Raw genomic sequence first — 15,643 nt, 5'->3', positions numbered from 1 at the left:
CCACATGCATAACCTCAAATGTTCATAAACATAAAATTATTAGCTCCATTTTGCAGATGACAACAGTTAGGTACAGGATAGTTAAGTGACTTGCCCAGGTCAGTGTGACTTTAAAATCCATAAATGTTTGGGTTGGCAGGGAGAGTAACAGTGAATAAGCCTGTGGATGCTGGATCAGACTCCCCTGGGTGTGAATCAAAGCTCTGGCTTTTACTAGTTAGCAGAAGGATAACTCTAAGCCTTAGTTTTTCTGTCTGTAAAATGGGGATAATAATAATACTACTTACTTCTTTTTATTTGTAGTAGACAGAATAATGGTCCCCCAAAGATGTCTATATCCTAAGTCCCAGAACCTGTGAATATGTTACCTTACATGACAAAAGAGATTTTGCAGACGTGATTAAGTGAAGCATCTTGACTTGGGGAGATTATCCTGGATTATTTAGGTGGGTTTAATGTAATCACAAGGGTTCTTATAGGAGGAAGGCAAGAAAGAGTGTTAGAGTCAGAGAGAGACAGACTGAAGGTGGTAAACTTCTGGCTTTGAAGATGGAGGGAGGGGCCAGGAGCCAAGGAGTGTGGGCGGGCTCTAGAAGCTGAAAAAGGCAGGAAACAGATTCTCCCCTGGAGCCCAGAAGGAACGCAGCCCTGCTGACACCTTGAGTTTAGCCTAGGGGGACCCATTTCAGATTTCTGACATCCAGAACTGTAGGAAAATAAATTTGTGTGGTTTAAACCACTAAGTTTGTAGTAGTTTGTTACAGCAGCAAAAGGAAACTAATAAAGTATTATTGTGAGTTTTTTTCTTTAAATCAGTAAAACGCCAGGCACATTGGGTTGGTTGCATAAAAATTTATTACAAATGCGGCCTTCTGATTTTACTGTGAGCTTATTAATATCTTACACATATTCATATCCCACGTATAATCTGTTATAACATTCGGCATATAGGTGTTTTCAAAATTTGGTAGATGAATGATAATTTCATTCACTAAAAAGGGGGGAGGGGCTGTCCCTGGAAATGCTGGGAAAGACTAGAGTTATACATATGGAGTCTAAGAGATAACTATGACACTGATTGAAGTGGTCCCAAATTTCACTCTCGTTAAGGCTTTGGTGGCGCTGGTTAAGACCCTAATGGTTCTCTGCAGAGAGACACACACATTAAATAATTAACAGTCTTTACTAGAGTTTACTAGGTAGACTTCGATACAGAGAAGAGTACAGCTCAAGACTTACCTTCTTCAGTGCATTGTGATAGGTGATTGTTGGAACTCTTGGTTGTAGGAGGACGGAATCCATGTCAAATGCATCTGAGAAACAAACAAACAAATCAATGCAATAACCAACAACTTAAAAACCAAATACAACCAGAATGTATTGGTTAGCCTAACTGAAAACTCTAGCTGTAGGTCCAGCTTCAGGTACTGTTGGAGCCAGGCACTGAATGACGTCATCAGGATTTGCTGGCGCCACCTCTCAGTTTTGCTTTTGTCTATACTGACTTCATTTCCAGGCAGGCTCTGCCCATGTGGTGGATCCCAGAAAACACAGGCTTGCATGTTACCAGTTTAGTCAGCAACCTCCAGGGAAAGCGCTTCTCTTTGTCAACAGTTCTAGCAAAAGTTTTGGGATGGATTCTGATCCATCCAACTTGAATTGGATCCTCATTCCTGAACCAATTACTGTGACCAGGGAGCTGGAACAGCCCATGGTTAGACGTGGGTCATGTGCTGACCATGGAGTTGAGACAATCTCATTAGAGCCACAGGGACAGTAGGGGAGGAGTGGTCCCCAAAGGGAAGAGGAGAAGCACTTCCGGAGAATGGGAGTTGATGCTGAATAGGCACCAACTACAGAATTTTCCTTCCCAGAATCCCTTAGACAATAGGAGACAGAAATAGGACTAGAATCCAGATCCTTAAATTCCCCCAAATCCAGTTCTTAAGTCAAATAGGCTGGAGTGCAAGGGCTGAATCTGCTTATAAAACTCTCAAGCTTCATGGGATTTCTTAGAAAAAATAATGAGGAGTATGGGGGTGGAGGGCTGGCAGAAACAAACGTTTCCTGTTCGTATGAGAAATTCAGACTCTCAGGATTGGAAAGCCACCAAGTCTAACATCTCCATTCCCTTTTACAACATCCTCTGCAGGTGGCCGGCCAGTCTCTCCTGCCCGTGTGCTGCCAGGAACAAGAAACACGCCTTTTTTAGGCAGTCATTTTTTGAGACCTCTGACCATGACAAATAAATCTCCCTATGTGGAACCAAAATCTGTCTTCCTGTAGCTTCTACCTCCTTGTCCTGGGAGTCACAGGGAGCAAGTCAAAGTCCTTTGGAACGACCCAGAATATAGGAACATAGAGACTGAGAGTCAGAAGAACATGGTTCTGACACAGGTCCTCTATTAGGAGAGCAAGGAAAATGTGGGCACATGCAAGTATGAAGGTGAAAGTGCTTTGTGTCACAGGTCATCATCATCATCGTCATCATCATCGTCATCATCACCTGTCAGGTACAAAGGCCAGACACTGTTCTAAAACTATTATCTCATTTTATTCTTGTAATTAGCATTTGAGATAAATACTATTATTATTCCCATTACACAGACGGAAAAATTGATGCCACCAGAGTTTCAGTCACATATCCCGGGTCACACAGTTAATTTAAGTGGCAGAATTGAGACTGGAACCTATTTGCTTGATTCCCACGTAAGTCATTAACCAACACATCACCTGTAAAAAAGATGTGATGGCAGCATTTCTTTAATTGATTGTTTCAGCCTACAGTTTCCAGAGGTGGTGGGTACATTTGATTCTTCACTCTTTTCTAAGGTTGCTGAGTGGGTCTTGGTATCCCTTTCCTCTTCGTGGGACAGAGAAAGCCACTGAATGTGCCAGAATCAGCAGAGTCAGCCTCCCCCAGCCGAAGGCGCCCTCATAGCCAAATTTCCTGTAGAAGATGTTTTCCCAAACAAGTCCTTCCCTCTTCTTGGGTCCAGAGATTAAATAACCCACAGGCAGCAATCCAGACAGAGAAAAAAAAATGAAAGAGAAAGCAGTGCGTATTGCAAGAACATAAAAAGGACCAGGTTCTTTTTACTCAGATGGGGGAACAGATTCCAGGAACAATGTGTCTGCTCCAGGGTAATTATCCTGACAGTAGTCGGCATTTTACTCAGCTCCAAAACTCATAAAGAGGCTTGAAAGAGATGGGTACTCTGGGGACTGTTTTATCAAAAGGGACTTAAGAGGTAAGATTTCTAGATCAAACTCAGTTCTTAACTGAATCAACAAAAACTGAAAAAAATTAAAAAGGGAATTTTATGAAATAGCAGGAAAACATTTTGGAGATGCAGGTTGAAAAGAAAGGGTAGAAACTGACCCAGATACCTGGCAGAATAGCTCCGTGCTGGTGGCTGGTGTTAATGAGACTAGAAAGAAGTGAAGTTATTGGAATCATACACCCCTAGCTTGGAAGAAACATGGAGTTTCCATCTGTTTTATCTTTTTCGCTTAATTTACTCACATTTAATTCCATTTATCCATGCATTCATTTTTCAATGAATAATGATTAAGGGCCTACTGTGCACCAGGCACTGTATTAAGTGCAGGGGACGCAAAGGAGAACAACACAGTCCTTCCCCCGAGCCTGTCCCAGGAAAGGAGCCTCAACCCCTACATCCTCATCTTAGCAGGAGGTGTCTATTCCACACCATTTCCTCACCCCCATACTCCTCTGTATTTTTCCAGGAAATCCCATGGGGCTTCATAGTTTTGGTAACAGAGTCAATCTTCACATTCCAGCCTATTTGACTTTAGAACTGGGTTAGTTTAGGATTCCAGAGGCCAGATTATAGTCCTGTTTCTGCCTCCTATTGTCTATGTGATTGTAGGAAAGAAAATTCTATTCATACACGGAAGGTAACTGAGCCTCGGGGAAGGCTTTCCTCCTCTTGTTCCCCTAATCTCCATATTATGTTTAAATCTTGGCCCACTCTGTTGCTTACTTTCATCATCTACAGAAGATTATGGAAGTTTTTGTTAAGATAAATATATGTGAAATGCTTACAATACTGCCAGTTATATAATAAACACTCAATAGACATGAAATATTATTAGAACATTGTGGACCATTTTTTCATAATATTGATCCTCATTTATTATGTATTTAAGCGACTATTAGATTTATATCTGCTCCTCCCTCCCCTCACCAATTAGACTGAAAACTATCAGGGCTGTTTTACCTACTGCTGTATTCCCAGCATCCACCTCGGTGACTGACATATAATAGGAACTCAATAAATATTTGTTTAACGGATTAATGAATGAATAAATTTATTGCCAATTCCATCTCAGACTGCAGAGGAAAGAAGAATCTGAAGGACTGCCAGAGCATCTGCTCCCGTAGGTTTTCTCAAACAAGCTCCAACAGCTGTCTGTGCTAGAAGCCACCATAAAAAGCATTCTTAAAAGTGAGGGAGGGAGCAGCAAGTAACAGAGAGATTTATGGCCCAGCTGGGATCCTGGATCTATGGCGGCAGCTAGACTCAGGGGAGGGCAGGAAAGTATTATAGATGCTGGGGCTGAAGAAAGGAAGACAGGTAGAATTTTGAATCTGAGACAGAAAGAGAGACTCCATGAGGCAGAGACAGTCATCAAAGAAAGGCACTCCGGCTGACGGAGACAGAGACGGAGTGGGAGCAGGAAAGGAGGAAAGGCAAGTGTTTGAACTGGCAGCAAATTGCCCAGATCCTTAAGGGTTTTTGAGAGACAGAGAGGAGTGCAAGCTTCAGCCTTGGTTGGTTGATTTATGACCAGCGAGAGTTGGGCCACACTGGAGCTCAGCACATTAGGCAGCTGTGTGGCCTGGAACTTCTCGGAGCCATGTCTGGGTTTTCCCGGGAGAACCGCATAGTGAGCAGATTAAAGGATGGAGGGAGTCTGCTCTAATGGGACTTGAACAGTTCTCAGAGGCAGGGAAATCATGGTGTGGAGGACTTAGCCCGCCTTTGTAATTACCCTCACTTTTAACTGGGAGCCACACAAGAAGTTTTGACTCAAAAGACCTTCCATCCCTTCCTGATTGAATGAGCGTTGAGAGTGTATGAGACCACCAGGAATGCACAGATTAAATAAGGCATGATTCTTAACTTTTCAAGAGCTCTCAGTGGTATAGCTTAACGAGGAGAAAAGCAGAGAGCAGAATGATACAGTATAATGCCATTTATATAAAGTCAATTTCTAATTTTTATTTGTTCATGATACATGTACTTAACACATACTTATAAGTATGAAATGGATTAGGGAGAAATAATCTGAATTGATTACTGAGGTTGCTAGGGGATGAGGTGGGGAGGAAATGAAATCTGGAACGGAGAACCAAGGGGGTTTCATCTTTAGATGAGCAATTTTGTGTTGCTTATTTTAAGAAATGGGACAAATACTTTTTGAATGGTTATTTCTAAATGGTGGATACTTGGTTATTTGGCATACGTTATTCTTTCAAAATTCTCCAGAATTAAGAAAAAGCTCAAGAAATTGAACAACTGATGGTAATTCAGTGAGACAAGTCACTTTTATACTTTTCTTTTTCTGCATTTGTCCTGGAAGACGGAAGCAGCTGGGATGATCGGAGGTCGAACTGAATAATTCTTTTTCCCATACCCCCAGTCCAGCTATCCTCCAGTCCACACCTTCAGGAACAAATTCTCCAGAAATGAATCAAAAAAACTACTGCATGCTAAGTGAGATAAAATAATACTCTTTTCATGAAATATTTGTACCTTCCAGAGACCTCTAGGAGTCAGGAGGGTAGTTCAAGCAGGTAGGGTGTGAGAGTTAGCAGCTAAAGTGAGCAGAACCCTTTGAGCGTCTGTGGAAAGGAGGCACTGACCATGTATGGTCTCTGTCTCCTAAGAAACCCTAATCTATAGGCAGGTGACAATGAAAAACAGGCTTTGGAGCCAGACAGACCAGGGATAGGGGTCCCTCTGTAGCTGTGTGACCTTGAGCAAATTGCTAAGTCTCTGAGCTTTAGTTCCCTCATCTGTGAAATGGGGACAATACTTTCCAAGGTTGTTGTAAAGTTTAAATGACCTTGTAAAGGTTGTATCCAGCAAGCCCAGCATGGTACCCAGCAAATTAGCCTCTTCTTTCTGAGACATGTGAAATACGGTTCTAAGAGCCAACTTAGTAAATGGTCACACTTGCCAGGACTTCTTCTGTTGTAAAAATCTTCCCTCATGAAGAAAAAGGCATTGTAAGCGGCAAAGATGGTGGAGACACTGGGCCCAAACAAGTTCCGGGCCCAGGAGGAGGCAGGGTTCCCACTAGTTCCCAAACCTCACTTTGTATCACCAGGAAGATTATAAATCATGCAGATTCTTGAGCCTCTGATCAGAAAGGCTGAGACTTGGACTGGGAATTTCTTTTTTTGAGAAAGCTCCCTCCAAAACGTAAATGAAAACAATGACATGCCATTTTAATCCATCAGATGGCAAAAAAAAACACAAAAAAAACAAAACAGTTTGATAATATCAAATGTTGGTGAGGCTATGAGGAAATGTGTGCTCTCAATCACTGTTGTTGAGTGCAGCCACTTTGGAGGGTAATTAAAATTGTGTGGGATTGCAGGGTGTGGCTGAAGCACAGGGCCAGGCCCACCTGAGTGCTGCTCCATACTCTGTCACTCCCAGCTCTGCGAACTTAAAGACATTCTTCAATTTCTCTGAGTCTCCAGTACTCCATCTGTAAAATGGGCTGCTACGACTTGTAAAGAGGCTATGAACTTGAAAGCTGAACTTTAAAGTGATCTGTAGGCATATAAGGAATATATCTGTGATGTGTATGAATGAACCTGAATATATCGTGTGTGTGTGTGTGTGTGTGTGTGTGTGTGTGTGTAGAAGGTGGACATGTGGGTGTGTGTACATTTATATACATGGTATATGTCTGATTGTGGCTGAGTTAATGTGTGAAAAGGAGGGCAGGAGGTAGAAAGGAAGGAATGGAGGCAGGGAGGGAGGGAGGGAGGAAGGGAAGGAGGGAGGGAGGGAGGGAGGGACTAGTAAGAAAGGAAAGGCTGGAGGCAGGAAATTAGGAAGGAAAGAAGGAAGAGGGAAATGAGACAGCACAAGCTCAGATTTTGCTGTTCTTTCTGGAAGCCTCTGCCAGTGCCAGGAAAACCAACTGGAATTGCCTCAGAAACCTCTCGGGCCATTCCATCTGCTGGCTTTCCGTCCCGGAATCACCTTTCAGCACTTAGAGATGTTTTCCAGGAGGCTGGGACTGAAGAGTGTGGTCAGAGTGGCAAGGTGTTTTTCCTTGGCCCTCCCATGGGTAAGGGACTGCTCAGTGCCCGGATGCTTTGCCTCATCTGCACCTGACTGCCAGGGCCACCCCTGGGAGCCCTGCTTGCTCCCTACAGTTTCCGCAGCAGCAGTCTCTTGCTGCCTCCCTTCTCTGCTCCCTCCCATTCCTCCAGGCCACCCTGCACACTGCCACCAGGACTGCGTTCCTAAGATGTAGGATACCCGTCACCCTCTGCCTGAAAGGCTGCATATGGCTCTGGCTATGGAGGGTCCCTCTGATTATTCAAGCCGGGCTCAAACAGCTCATCCTCCGAGAGGTCTCCTCTGACCTTCCAGCCTACATGAACACTTTTCCTCCAACTATTCCATTCAAAATTTTACTTCGTATTTAGTTGTGAAAAATATACACACAGCAAAGTACGTAGCACATAGGTGTACAGCATGGTGGGTGATTAGAAACAACGCACCCACGTGACCACCACGCCCATTAAGAAATAAAACATCACCTGCACCCTAGAAAGTTCTCCTCCATCCCTAGATGGTCCCCCCCACCCTCTCACTTCCTCCTTAAGGAGTATCTTAACCACGTCTCCTTAATCACATCTGTGCTGATTACTCAGCTGTTGTCTCCCTGCTTCAAGCACACCGTTCTAACTCTCCTTGGTGACGCCAGGCTGGGACACTGGAAGCCACTTTTTTCCTCTGCCAGCCAGCATCCTCTTAGATGCCGCCCACAGGGAAACGCAAGCCTGGAGGAGGGAGAGAGGACTTGCTTTTCCCTAGTTGCTTTCTCTGCCTGTCAGCTTCACCACAGCAGGGCCGGGAGCAGAAGTTGATTCCAATCCGCAGTTTTCCCAGCGCTTATTGAAACAATCTCATGGTGCCCCTTCAGAGACAGGAGCACCTGCCAGCTGGCCAGCACCCCTTCCTCACAGGTACCAGTCCCAGCTCTAAGCTTCTAAGGTTTAATCATTCCAACCTCTATCCTCTGTTCCCCGAGACAGCTGCTTCCTGCTGCCGCTACCTCTGTGCACTGCTTTGGCCTTTTCAGTTCCTGAAGACCTGATGGATGAGATTCTCTCTGTTAAAATAACTTGTGTGATGGTGTGACTGTTTCGTGATGGAACCTGACGGACATCATTTTGTTTTGCTTTTTTAACATTTTCACTACCCAAGGATGCACTCCTAAACACTAAAATGTGGTTCTGTCTAATGTCAACCTTTACCTAAAACAGAATCCTACAGTATGTACAGCTTTTTTTTCATTCCACATGTTTGCCGCCTGTGCTGTACTGTAGTTTATCCATTTCCATTGCTGTGTAATATTCTACTGTATGAACATGTCACAATTTGTTTACCCAGTCCTCTCTTGATAGACTTTGGGATTGTCTCCAGTTTCTAGCTACGACAAATAATAAATACAACCACGAACATTCTTATATATCTTTATTGGTGCAACTGTGCACACATTTCTATTGGGCATACATGTAGGAAAGGAATTGCTGGGTCATTGGGAACGTCGATGCAAGTTTTCCAAAGTGGTTGTATCAATTTATACTCTCCTCAGCAGTACACGAGCGTTCTGATTACTCCACATTCTCATTAATTCTTAGTATTGTAAGTCTTTTTAAAAAATGTTAGCCATTCTGGTATCTATACCGTGATATCACATATCTAGCATATGGTAGTACTGCATTATTGTTTTAATTTGTGTTTTCTGGTGACTGATGACTTAAGAAGCTTTTCTTATATTTCTTGGTCATTCGGATAACTTCTTTTGTGAGATTCCTATTGAAGATTCTTGTTGGCTTTTCCACTGAGTTGTCTTTTATTTATTGATTTGTAGCAGTTCTTTATAAATTCAGAATATGACCTCTCGGTCAGTCGCAATTTTTGCAGATATCTTCTCTGTCCAGGGCTTGCCTTTTTGCTTACTTAATAATATCATATGATAACAGAGGTTGTAAATTTTAGTGTAGTCAAATTTGTACTTTTCCTTTATGATTAGTGCTTTTTGTGTACTATTTTAAAAAATGTATTCCTCATGGGAAAATTTTTCTATGTTACCTTTTTAAAGCTTTGTTGTCTTGACTTTCAGATTTATGTCTGTAGCCCAACTAATATGGATTTTTATGTATTAGTGATTTGTCAATGGATTCTTATGAACTGTATACAGATTCTTTCTGTATAGAATCATATCAAATGCAAATCATATAATTTCATGTTTTGCTTTCCAGTCCTTATGATTTTAACTTTTTTGCTTATCTTACAAGTCTGGCCAAGATTTTCAGTATAATCTTGGGGATAGCAGGCATCCTCGTCACATTCCACATCTTAAAGCAAAGCTCTCAGCATTTCATCATTAAGTAGGATGTTTGCACAAACATTTTTTTCTAGATACCTTTGATTAAATTAATTAAATTCCCTTTTATTCCTGGTTTTCTCAAAGTTTTATATCATAACTAGATATTAAATTTTATTATGTGCATTTTCTCTACCTACTGAGATTGTCATCTGATTTTTCCCTTTTATTCAGTTAACATAGTGAACTATATTGACTAATTTTTAAATGTTATACCAGCCTTGCATCCAGGAATAAACCCAATGTGGTTAGCATGTATATCCTAATTATATGTTGCTGAAATCATTTTCCTAATTTGATTAGGAAACTTGATTATTTTGCATTTATGTTTATGAGTGAGATAGGTCTATAATTTTCTTGTATTATCCTTGTTGGAATTTGGTACCAAAATTATGTATCATGAAATGAGTCGAGAAGTATTTTGTCTCAAAAAATGGGTGGAGAAGTAGTTCCTCTTTTTCTATTCTCTGGGAGAGTTTGTATAATACATTGGATAGAATTTGCCTGTGCAGCCATCTGGGCCTGGAATTTTCTTTGAGAAACAGTTTTCATTATGAATTATGAATAGCTCTATTCAGATTTTCTATTTCTTCTTGCATCTGTTTTGGCTAGTTGTGTTTTATTAGAAATGTGATCATTTTACCTAATTTATTTCAAATTTATTGGTGTAAAATAGTTGATACTATCATTTTATCTTTTAATTTTGTGGAATATGTAGTGATATCCTCCTTTTCATTGGTTGTTTGTTCCTACCCTCTTTCTTCTTTGATCAGTCTTTCCAGCTGCTTATCAGTGTTATCAGCCTTTTCAAAGGACCAACTTCAGGTATTTTCCTGTAAAACAGGAATGAACCATTCTCACTGACTGTCATGAGGTCATGTGCATAAGGAGCCTAGCACATGGTACATGGTAAGTGGTCATAAAACGGGAACTCCTGTGTTATTGTTGTGAGTAGGTCCTGTCCCCATTCAATAGATGGGCTTGGAGGGAGGAGCAAGCCGCTTGCATCCACAGCCTTTGGCAGTGGGCTTTGGGTGGTGGAAGCAATGACAATCCTGAGACATAACCAGAGGCAGATGAGGAAATTGAGAATAGGAAGAGAGAGAGAGAGAGAGAGAGAGAGAGAGAGAATAGGAAAAGAGAGAGAGAGACAGAGAGACAGAGACACAGAGACACAGAGAGACAGAGAGAGCAGAGCGAGAGCGACACACGAAATTGCAGAGTGAGGGTGAGAAAAGAGGCCCAGACACACTGCTTTTCCAGCATCAGCCACAAATGCTCCCTAAGACAATCCTTCCCCCCTTCCCCCCGGGACCTCCAAAGTGCTTCTAGCAGGCTCCATGGGGAACTTCAGCTACTTCTCAAGACCTAGTTACAGTCAATGTACTCAAATTTTTATGTGCGTGCCAGTCAGCAGTGTTCTTGATAAGCTATCCTGAAATCAAACAGAGGCCAGTGAGGTCTTGCCTTGTGATCCTGTCTCATTCTGTGACTCTCCAAGTGACCTTGGAAAGTCTGATAACCTCACAGAGCTGTTCCTGAGCCTGCAGAGTCCTGTCAAAGCCCTGAGGAGACTGGCCAGAGCAGCATGAGATTGGCAGTAGCCTTGGCAGGGAAAGTGGGTCTGCACTCTGCTTTTTCACTCTTGGAAGTTTCTGCTGCTGTTCAGACCACAAAAAGCAGCAGTAAATGCCCAGGCAGAAGTGCGCCTCATGGCAGTTTGCGTTGAGCCGCTGACCTGAGCAGGCCTAAAAGCCATGACTATGGGAGAGCCCAGCTGTGGGCTGTAAGGAAAGCCCAGTGTCATCCAAAGGCCAGCCTACAAGGGCCAACGGCATCCGCTTCATCTGTGCAATGATTATGGATCGATAAAACGCCATTGCTCCCTGCCCAGAGCACTGCCCCACATTTATCAGGTAAAGGAAATGGTCCATCAATAACCAGAACAATTTACACTCAGCAAACAGTTATTTAACCACACGCGATTTCATTAAGCTGGATCACAACGATCATCATGATAGCAATGTGCGCTTCCCACTTTCCCTCCTAAGAGCGAACTGCTTGAGAGTCCGGCCCTTATTGATGGGCTGATATGGAATTGTAGGCTATTAGCTTGTCATTACGAGGGAGAAAGAAAACAAGGGTTGGGCAAATGTTGGATTCAAAGGACTTAATGGAATTATTCGGATTAATGAATTCAATCATTTATTTGCCAAACATGTTTGAGTACCTACGATGTGCCACGCTCAGTGCTGGATGCCAAGATGTCGCAGTCAGACGAGAGAGGCTCAGTGTATTCATTATCCACTGCCACATAACAACATTGCCACACATTTAGCAGCTTAAGTAACACACATTTGTGATCTCAGAGTTTCTGTGGGTGAGGAGTCCAGGCACAGTTTCGCTGGGTCCTCTACAAGGTGTCAGTCAAGGCGCCAGCCAGGGCTGGGTTCTCATCTGAAGGTTTGGCCGGGGAAGGACCCACTTCTGAGCTCTCAGCATTAGAGTAGTTAGCAGGGCTCAGGGGCTCGCAGGCCAAGACTAAGAGCCTGAGGTCCTAACTAGTTGGTGGCTACAGGTCGCTCTCAGTTCCTTGGCAGGGGACCCTCCTGAATACAGCCACTTGCTTCATCAAAGCCAGCAAGGAGGGTGTTTTCTAACATGACAAACATAGTGTTATATAACTAATCACAGAATTGACATCCCACCACCTTTGCCACACTGTATAGGTTAGAAGCAAGTCAGAGGTTCTGCTCACACTCCAGGGGGTTGGGTGGGGAGTATCGGAGATGAGGATAACGGGGGGACATCTTAGAATCTGTTCACTATATGCAATCTCTGGTATGACTCAGTTTACAGGGAAGATAGCCACACGATGTAATTACTGTGAAGTGATTCAGGCTCTGAAAGGGGAAGAGCTCAGGTAATGTCTCCCTCGCTCAGTCTAATGACGGGGCATTTAAGCTGAGACTTGAGGTATGAGAAGGAATTGCTCAAATCATTTGGGCGGTAGGAGTGCGTGGAGGCGGGGGCATGGGAGTATGTGATGCACAGAGCGTTCCATAACATGTTAGAGCAAAAGAGAGACTTAGTGATTATCAAGTCTACTGCTTCTAAATCCTGGATACACGTTGGAATCACCTGAAGAGCTTTATAAAATACTCATGTCCAGGTCTCACCCCAGAGGCTCTGATGAATTGGTCTCAGGTAAGCCTAGGGCTTTTTAAAACTTCCCCAGATGATTGTAATGTGTGGTCAAGGTTGAGATCACTGCTCTAGTCCAACCCCTTCCATTTTATAGACAAAGAATTTCAAGGTGAGAAAGGAAATGGCTTTGGTCAAGGTTACACAGCTACTATTTGGCAAAGTCAGGGGATAAGTAGGGGAGGGCGCTGAGCTTGGAGGTAGGAGATGTGGGTTCCTGCTACACAGGTCTCTGTCTATTCCTGTCTCTAGCACTCAGTTTCCCCATCTGGAAAATGATACGGACGGGATGATCTCCAGAGCCCTTTCAATGCTGCTGATGCTCGGATTCTGCTTGGCTAAGCATTGACTCTGTATCGGTAGCTGATCTGGAACTGGCATCCGGCTGTCTCCAGTCTGGGCTGTGTCTTTGGAAGTCTGGAGCCTGCGAAGTTGGGGATCATTGCCAAGGCCCTTCTTGGAGTGAGGCTGCCTGGTAGACTGCATGCTCCCACACGAGCGCTTTCACTGGAGACCGTCTTGCCTATGGGAGCATGTGAGACGTTCACCCAGCAGGAAGCTGCTCTGGCTGGGTTTGACCTATGGTGTGTTTATTAGGATTAGGGTTTTAATCACAACGGACATTTCAAAGACTATCTATGAGGGAACCCTGCTTTAATGAAAAGCACATCACAGTGGCGTAGGTAATCCTCCCACAGGATCAGGCAGGCGCCTGTGGAATTGAAGTCAGAGCACCCACTTCTCTCCTCCGCTGGCTAAACTCACTATCTGCTGGTGTCGGTGGACCCACCCATGTTGCGTCTTCAGTGATGGGGGACAGCGCAGTGCTGGGCTGGCCCTCTGGGAACCAGAACTCCCCTCTAGCTCTGGATGAGTGTGTTACTCCTTTGGGGCTCAGTTTCCTCATGTGTAAAATGGGCTGCTCGATTAGCCACTTTTTCAGAAAATATTTGCTGAGCACCTGCTCTGGGTTAGAACTCCTATTCTTTCTCCTCAAGGAATTCGCAAGGTGAGGTTTGCAGAGGCAAGAAATCAGTGTAGGATAAGGCCCTTGGCTTCATGCCTGGCACATAAGAAGCTCTTGTGACAATTCTTGTGTCCAGGTGCTATGGGGGCCCAGAGGAAGGCTCCTGAAATCACACCGGGGGAGAATAAGCCATGCATAAAAAGGTAGGCTCTGTACGTCATTGATTCTTCAAATAGTTACCGAGCACTGAGTATATGCTAGGCACTGTCCTAGGTGATGGGGACAGAATGGTGAACAAAGCAGACAATGACCTTGTCTTCACAGAACTCACCTTTTCATGGCGACAACAATAATAACAACGTGGCAACAACAATAGCAGTGACTCCTGTTTAAAGAATACTTGCCATGTGCTTCTGTACATGTCTCATTTCATTTAATCCTCACCAACCCCCTCACCATGTAGGTACTATTATTTCCCCCCTTTACAGATGAGAAACCTGGAGCTCGTGGAGGGTTGAGGACCCTGCCCAAGGTTGCCCAGCTAGGCAACGGCAGAGCTGGGATTCCGACCTTGGGCCAGGTCACTTAGAGGCTGAACACTGCACCATTATATTACTCAGGTTTAAGAGCAAAGTCATGTGCAGTGAGTGGAGGACTTAACCCACTGTAAGAATGAATGTGTGTAGGTGTGTATATGAGTGGTATGTGTTTGTGTGTGTGTGTGTGTGTGTGTGAGAGAGAGAGAGAGAAAGACAGAGAGAGAGAGACAGAGAGAGAGACAGAGAGAGAGAGAGAGAGAGAACAGTAAGTGGTGGTAGGGCTGTTCCTGGCCAAGTCCCCCTCCACACAGCCCCAGGAAATGCTCTCTTCTCACTTCATGTGGCACTTGTTGGTGATGTGAAGAGAACAGTGTCTCCTGAGATATTGGAAGGGAAGGCCGTTGCCTTCTCTTAATTGAGGGACCACAAAAATTCATGATAGCTTATTAAAGTGAAATCCAAAGACAGAGAGGAGTTTTAGAGGATTTACTTTAAAGTCCTGTCTTTCAAAATCTTTATCCCTCTGGGCCCAGTGGTCTCTGGCATGAGGCATGTGCTACAGGGCCAGGGCTCCGATCGCCACCCATAACTGATGAGTAAGTGGGAAGCTCAGCCTTCAGAGGCTTCCTCCAGAGGGACCCGCTCCTGGGGAAGGAGACAGGATTTCATCATTAGACTGGATGGAAAACCCAGGCCCTGGGTCCCAAACCCTGGTCATTGGAGTCAGGAGACTCAGCACAGGTGGGGTAACCCAAGGCAGGACTCATCAGAGAGCCTGAGGTAGGACCCAGTCTTCAGGTAGGAGTCTGGTGACACCAGCTCTGGGAACCAATCCACACAGTAACTAACCCTGGGAGGAGGTGCTGTTATCCACATAGTACCCACGGGGAAACGGAAGGACAGACAAGTTAAGTTCCTGAAGTCACACAGCTAAAGAATTCTGCAGTTAGCTATTAGCCCAGATAAATAAACCGAGAGGTTAAACCTGTCCCAGGCCGCCCAGCTTGTGAATGGTGGCATAGCTCCAGAGAACATGCTCTTTCTATGCTGCAAGGCCCAGGCAAGCTTCCGGGCTTCTGTTGTCTTGCCGACTGAGAAGGAAGGGACAGGGCACGGAGCTCATCAAGAAGCCGAAATGGCCTGGGGTCCTTCTCAGTCTTCAGTGACCTTGGCTGAGAACGAGGGGAGCTGAGCTGGGGTGTGGCCTGAAGGAAGCCACAGGGCTGGACAGGACATGGCTGTTTCCAGAATCACAGTTCAG

General features: G+C 44.2%; 1 long non-coding RNA gene across 1 annotated transcript in view; it reads right to left on the bottom strand.

Annotated features, from left to right (window-relative positions):
• Positions 1-643: 643 nt before the first annotated feature.
• LOC148758294 (uncharacterized) overlaps positions 644-15,643 on the bottom strand; it is an 83,165-nt gene continuing 68,165 nt past the window's right edge. Inside the window, exon 3 of the long non-coding RNA XR_016021368.1 lies at positions 644-1,313. This is a non-coding gene — a long non-coding RNA (uncharacterized LOC148758294). The remainder of the gene's footprint in view (positions 1,314-15,643) is intronic.

The sequence above is a fragment of the Rhinolophus sinicus genome, chromosome 5 (assembly GCF_057876585.1).
Source record: "Rhinolophus sinicus isolate RSI-liver-muscle chromosome 5, RSI-T2T, whole genome shotgun sequence".
In the NCBI taxonomy this organism is placed as follows: Eukaryota; Metazoa; Chordata; class Mammalia; order Chiroptera; family Rhinolophidae; genus Rhinolophus; species Rhinolophus sinicus.
Note: the sequence above shows the minus strand (reverse complement) of the source record. Positions and strands in the feature narration are given on the sequence as shown.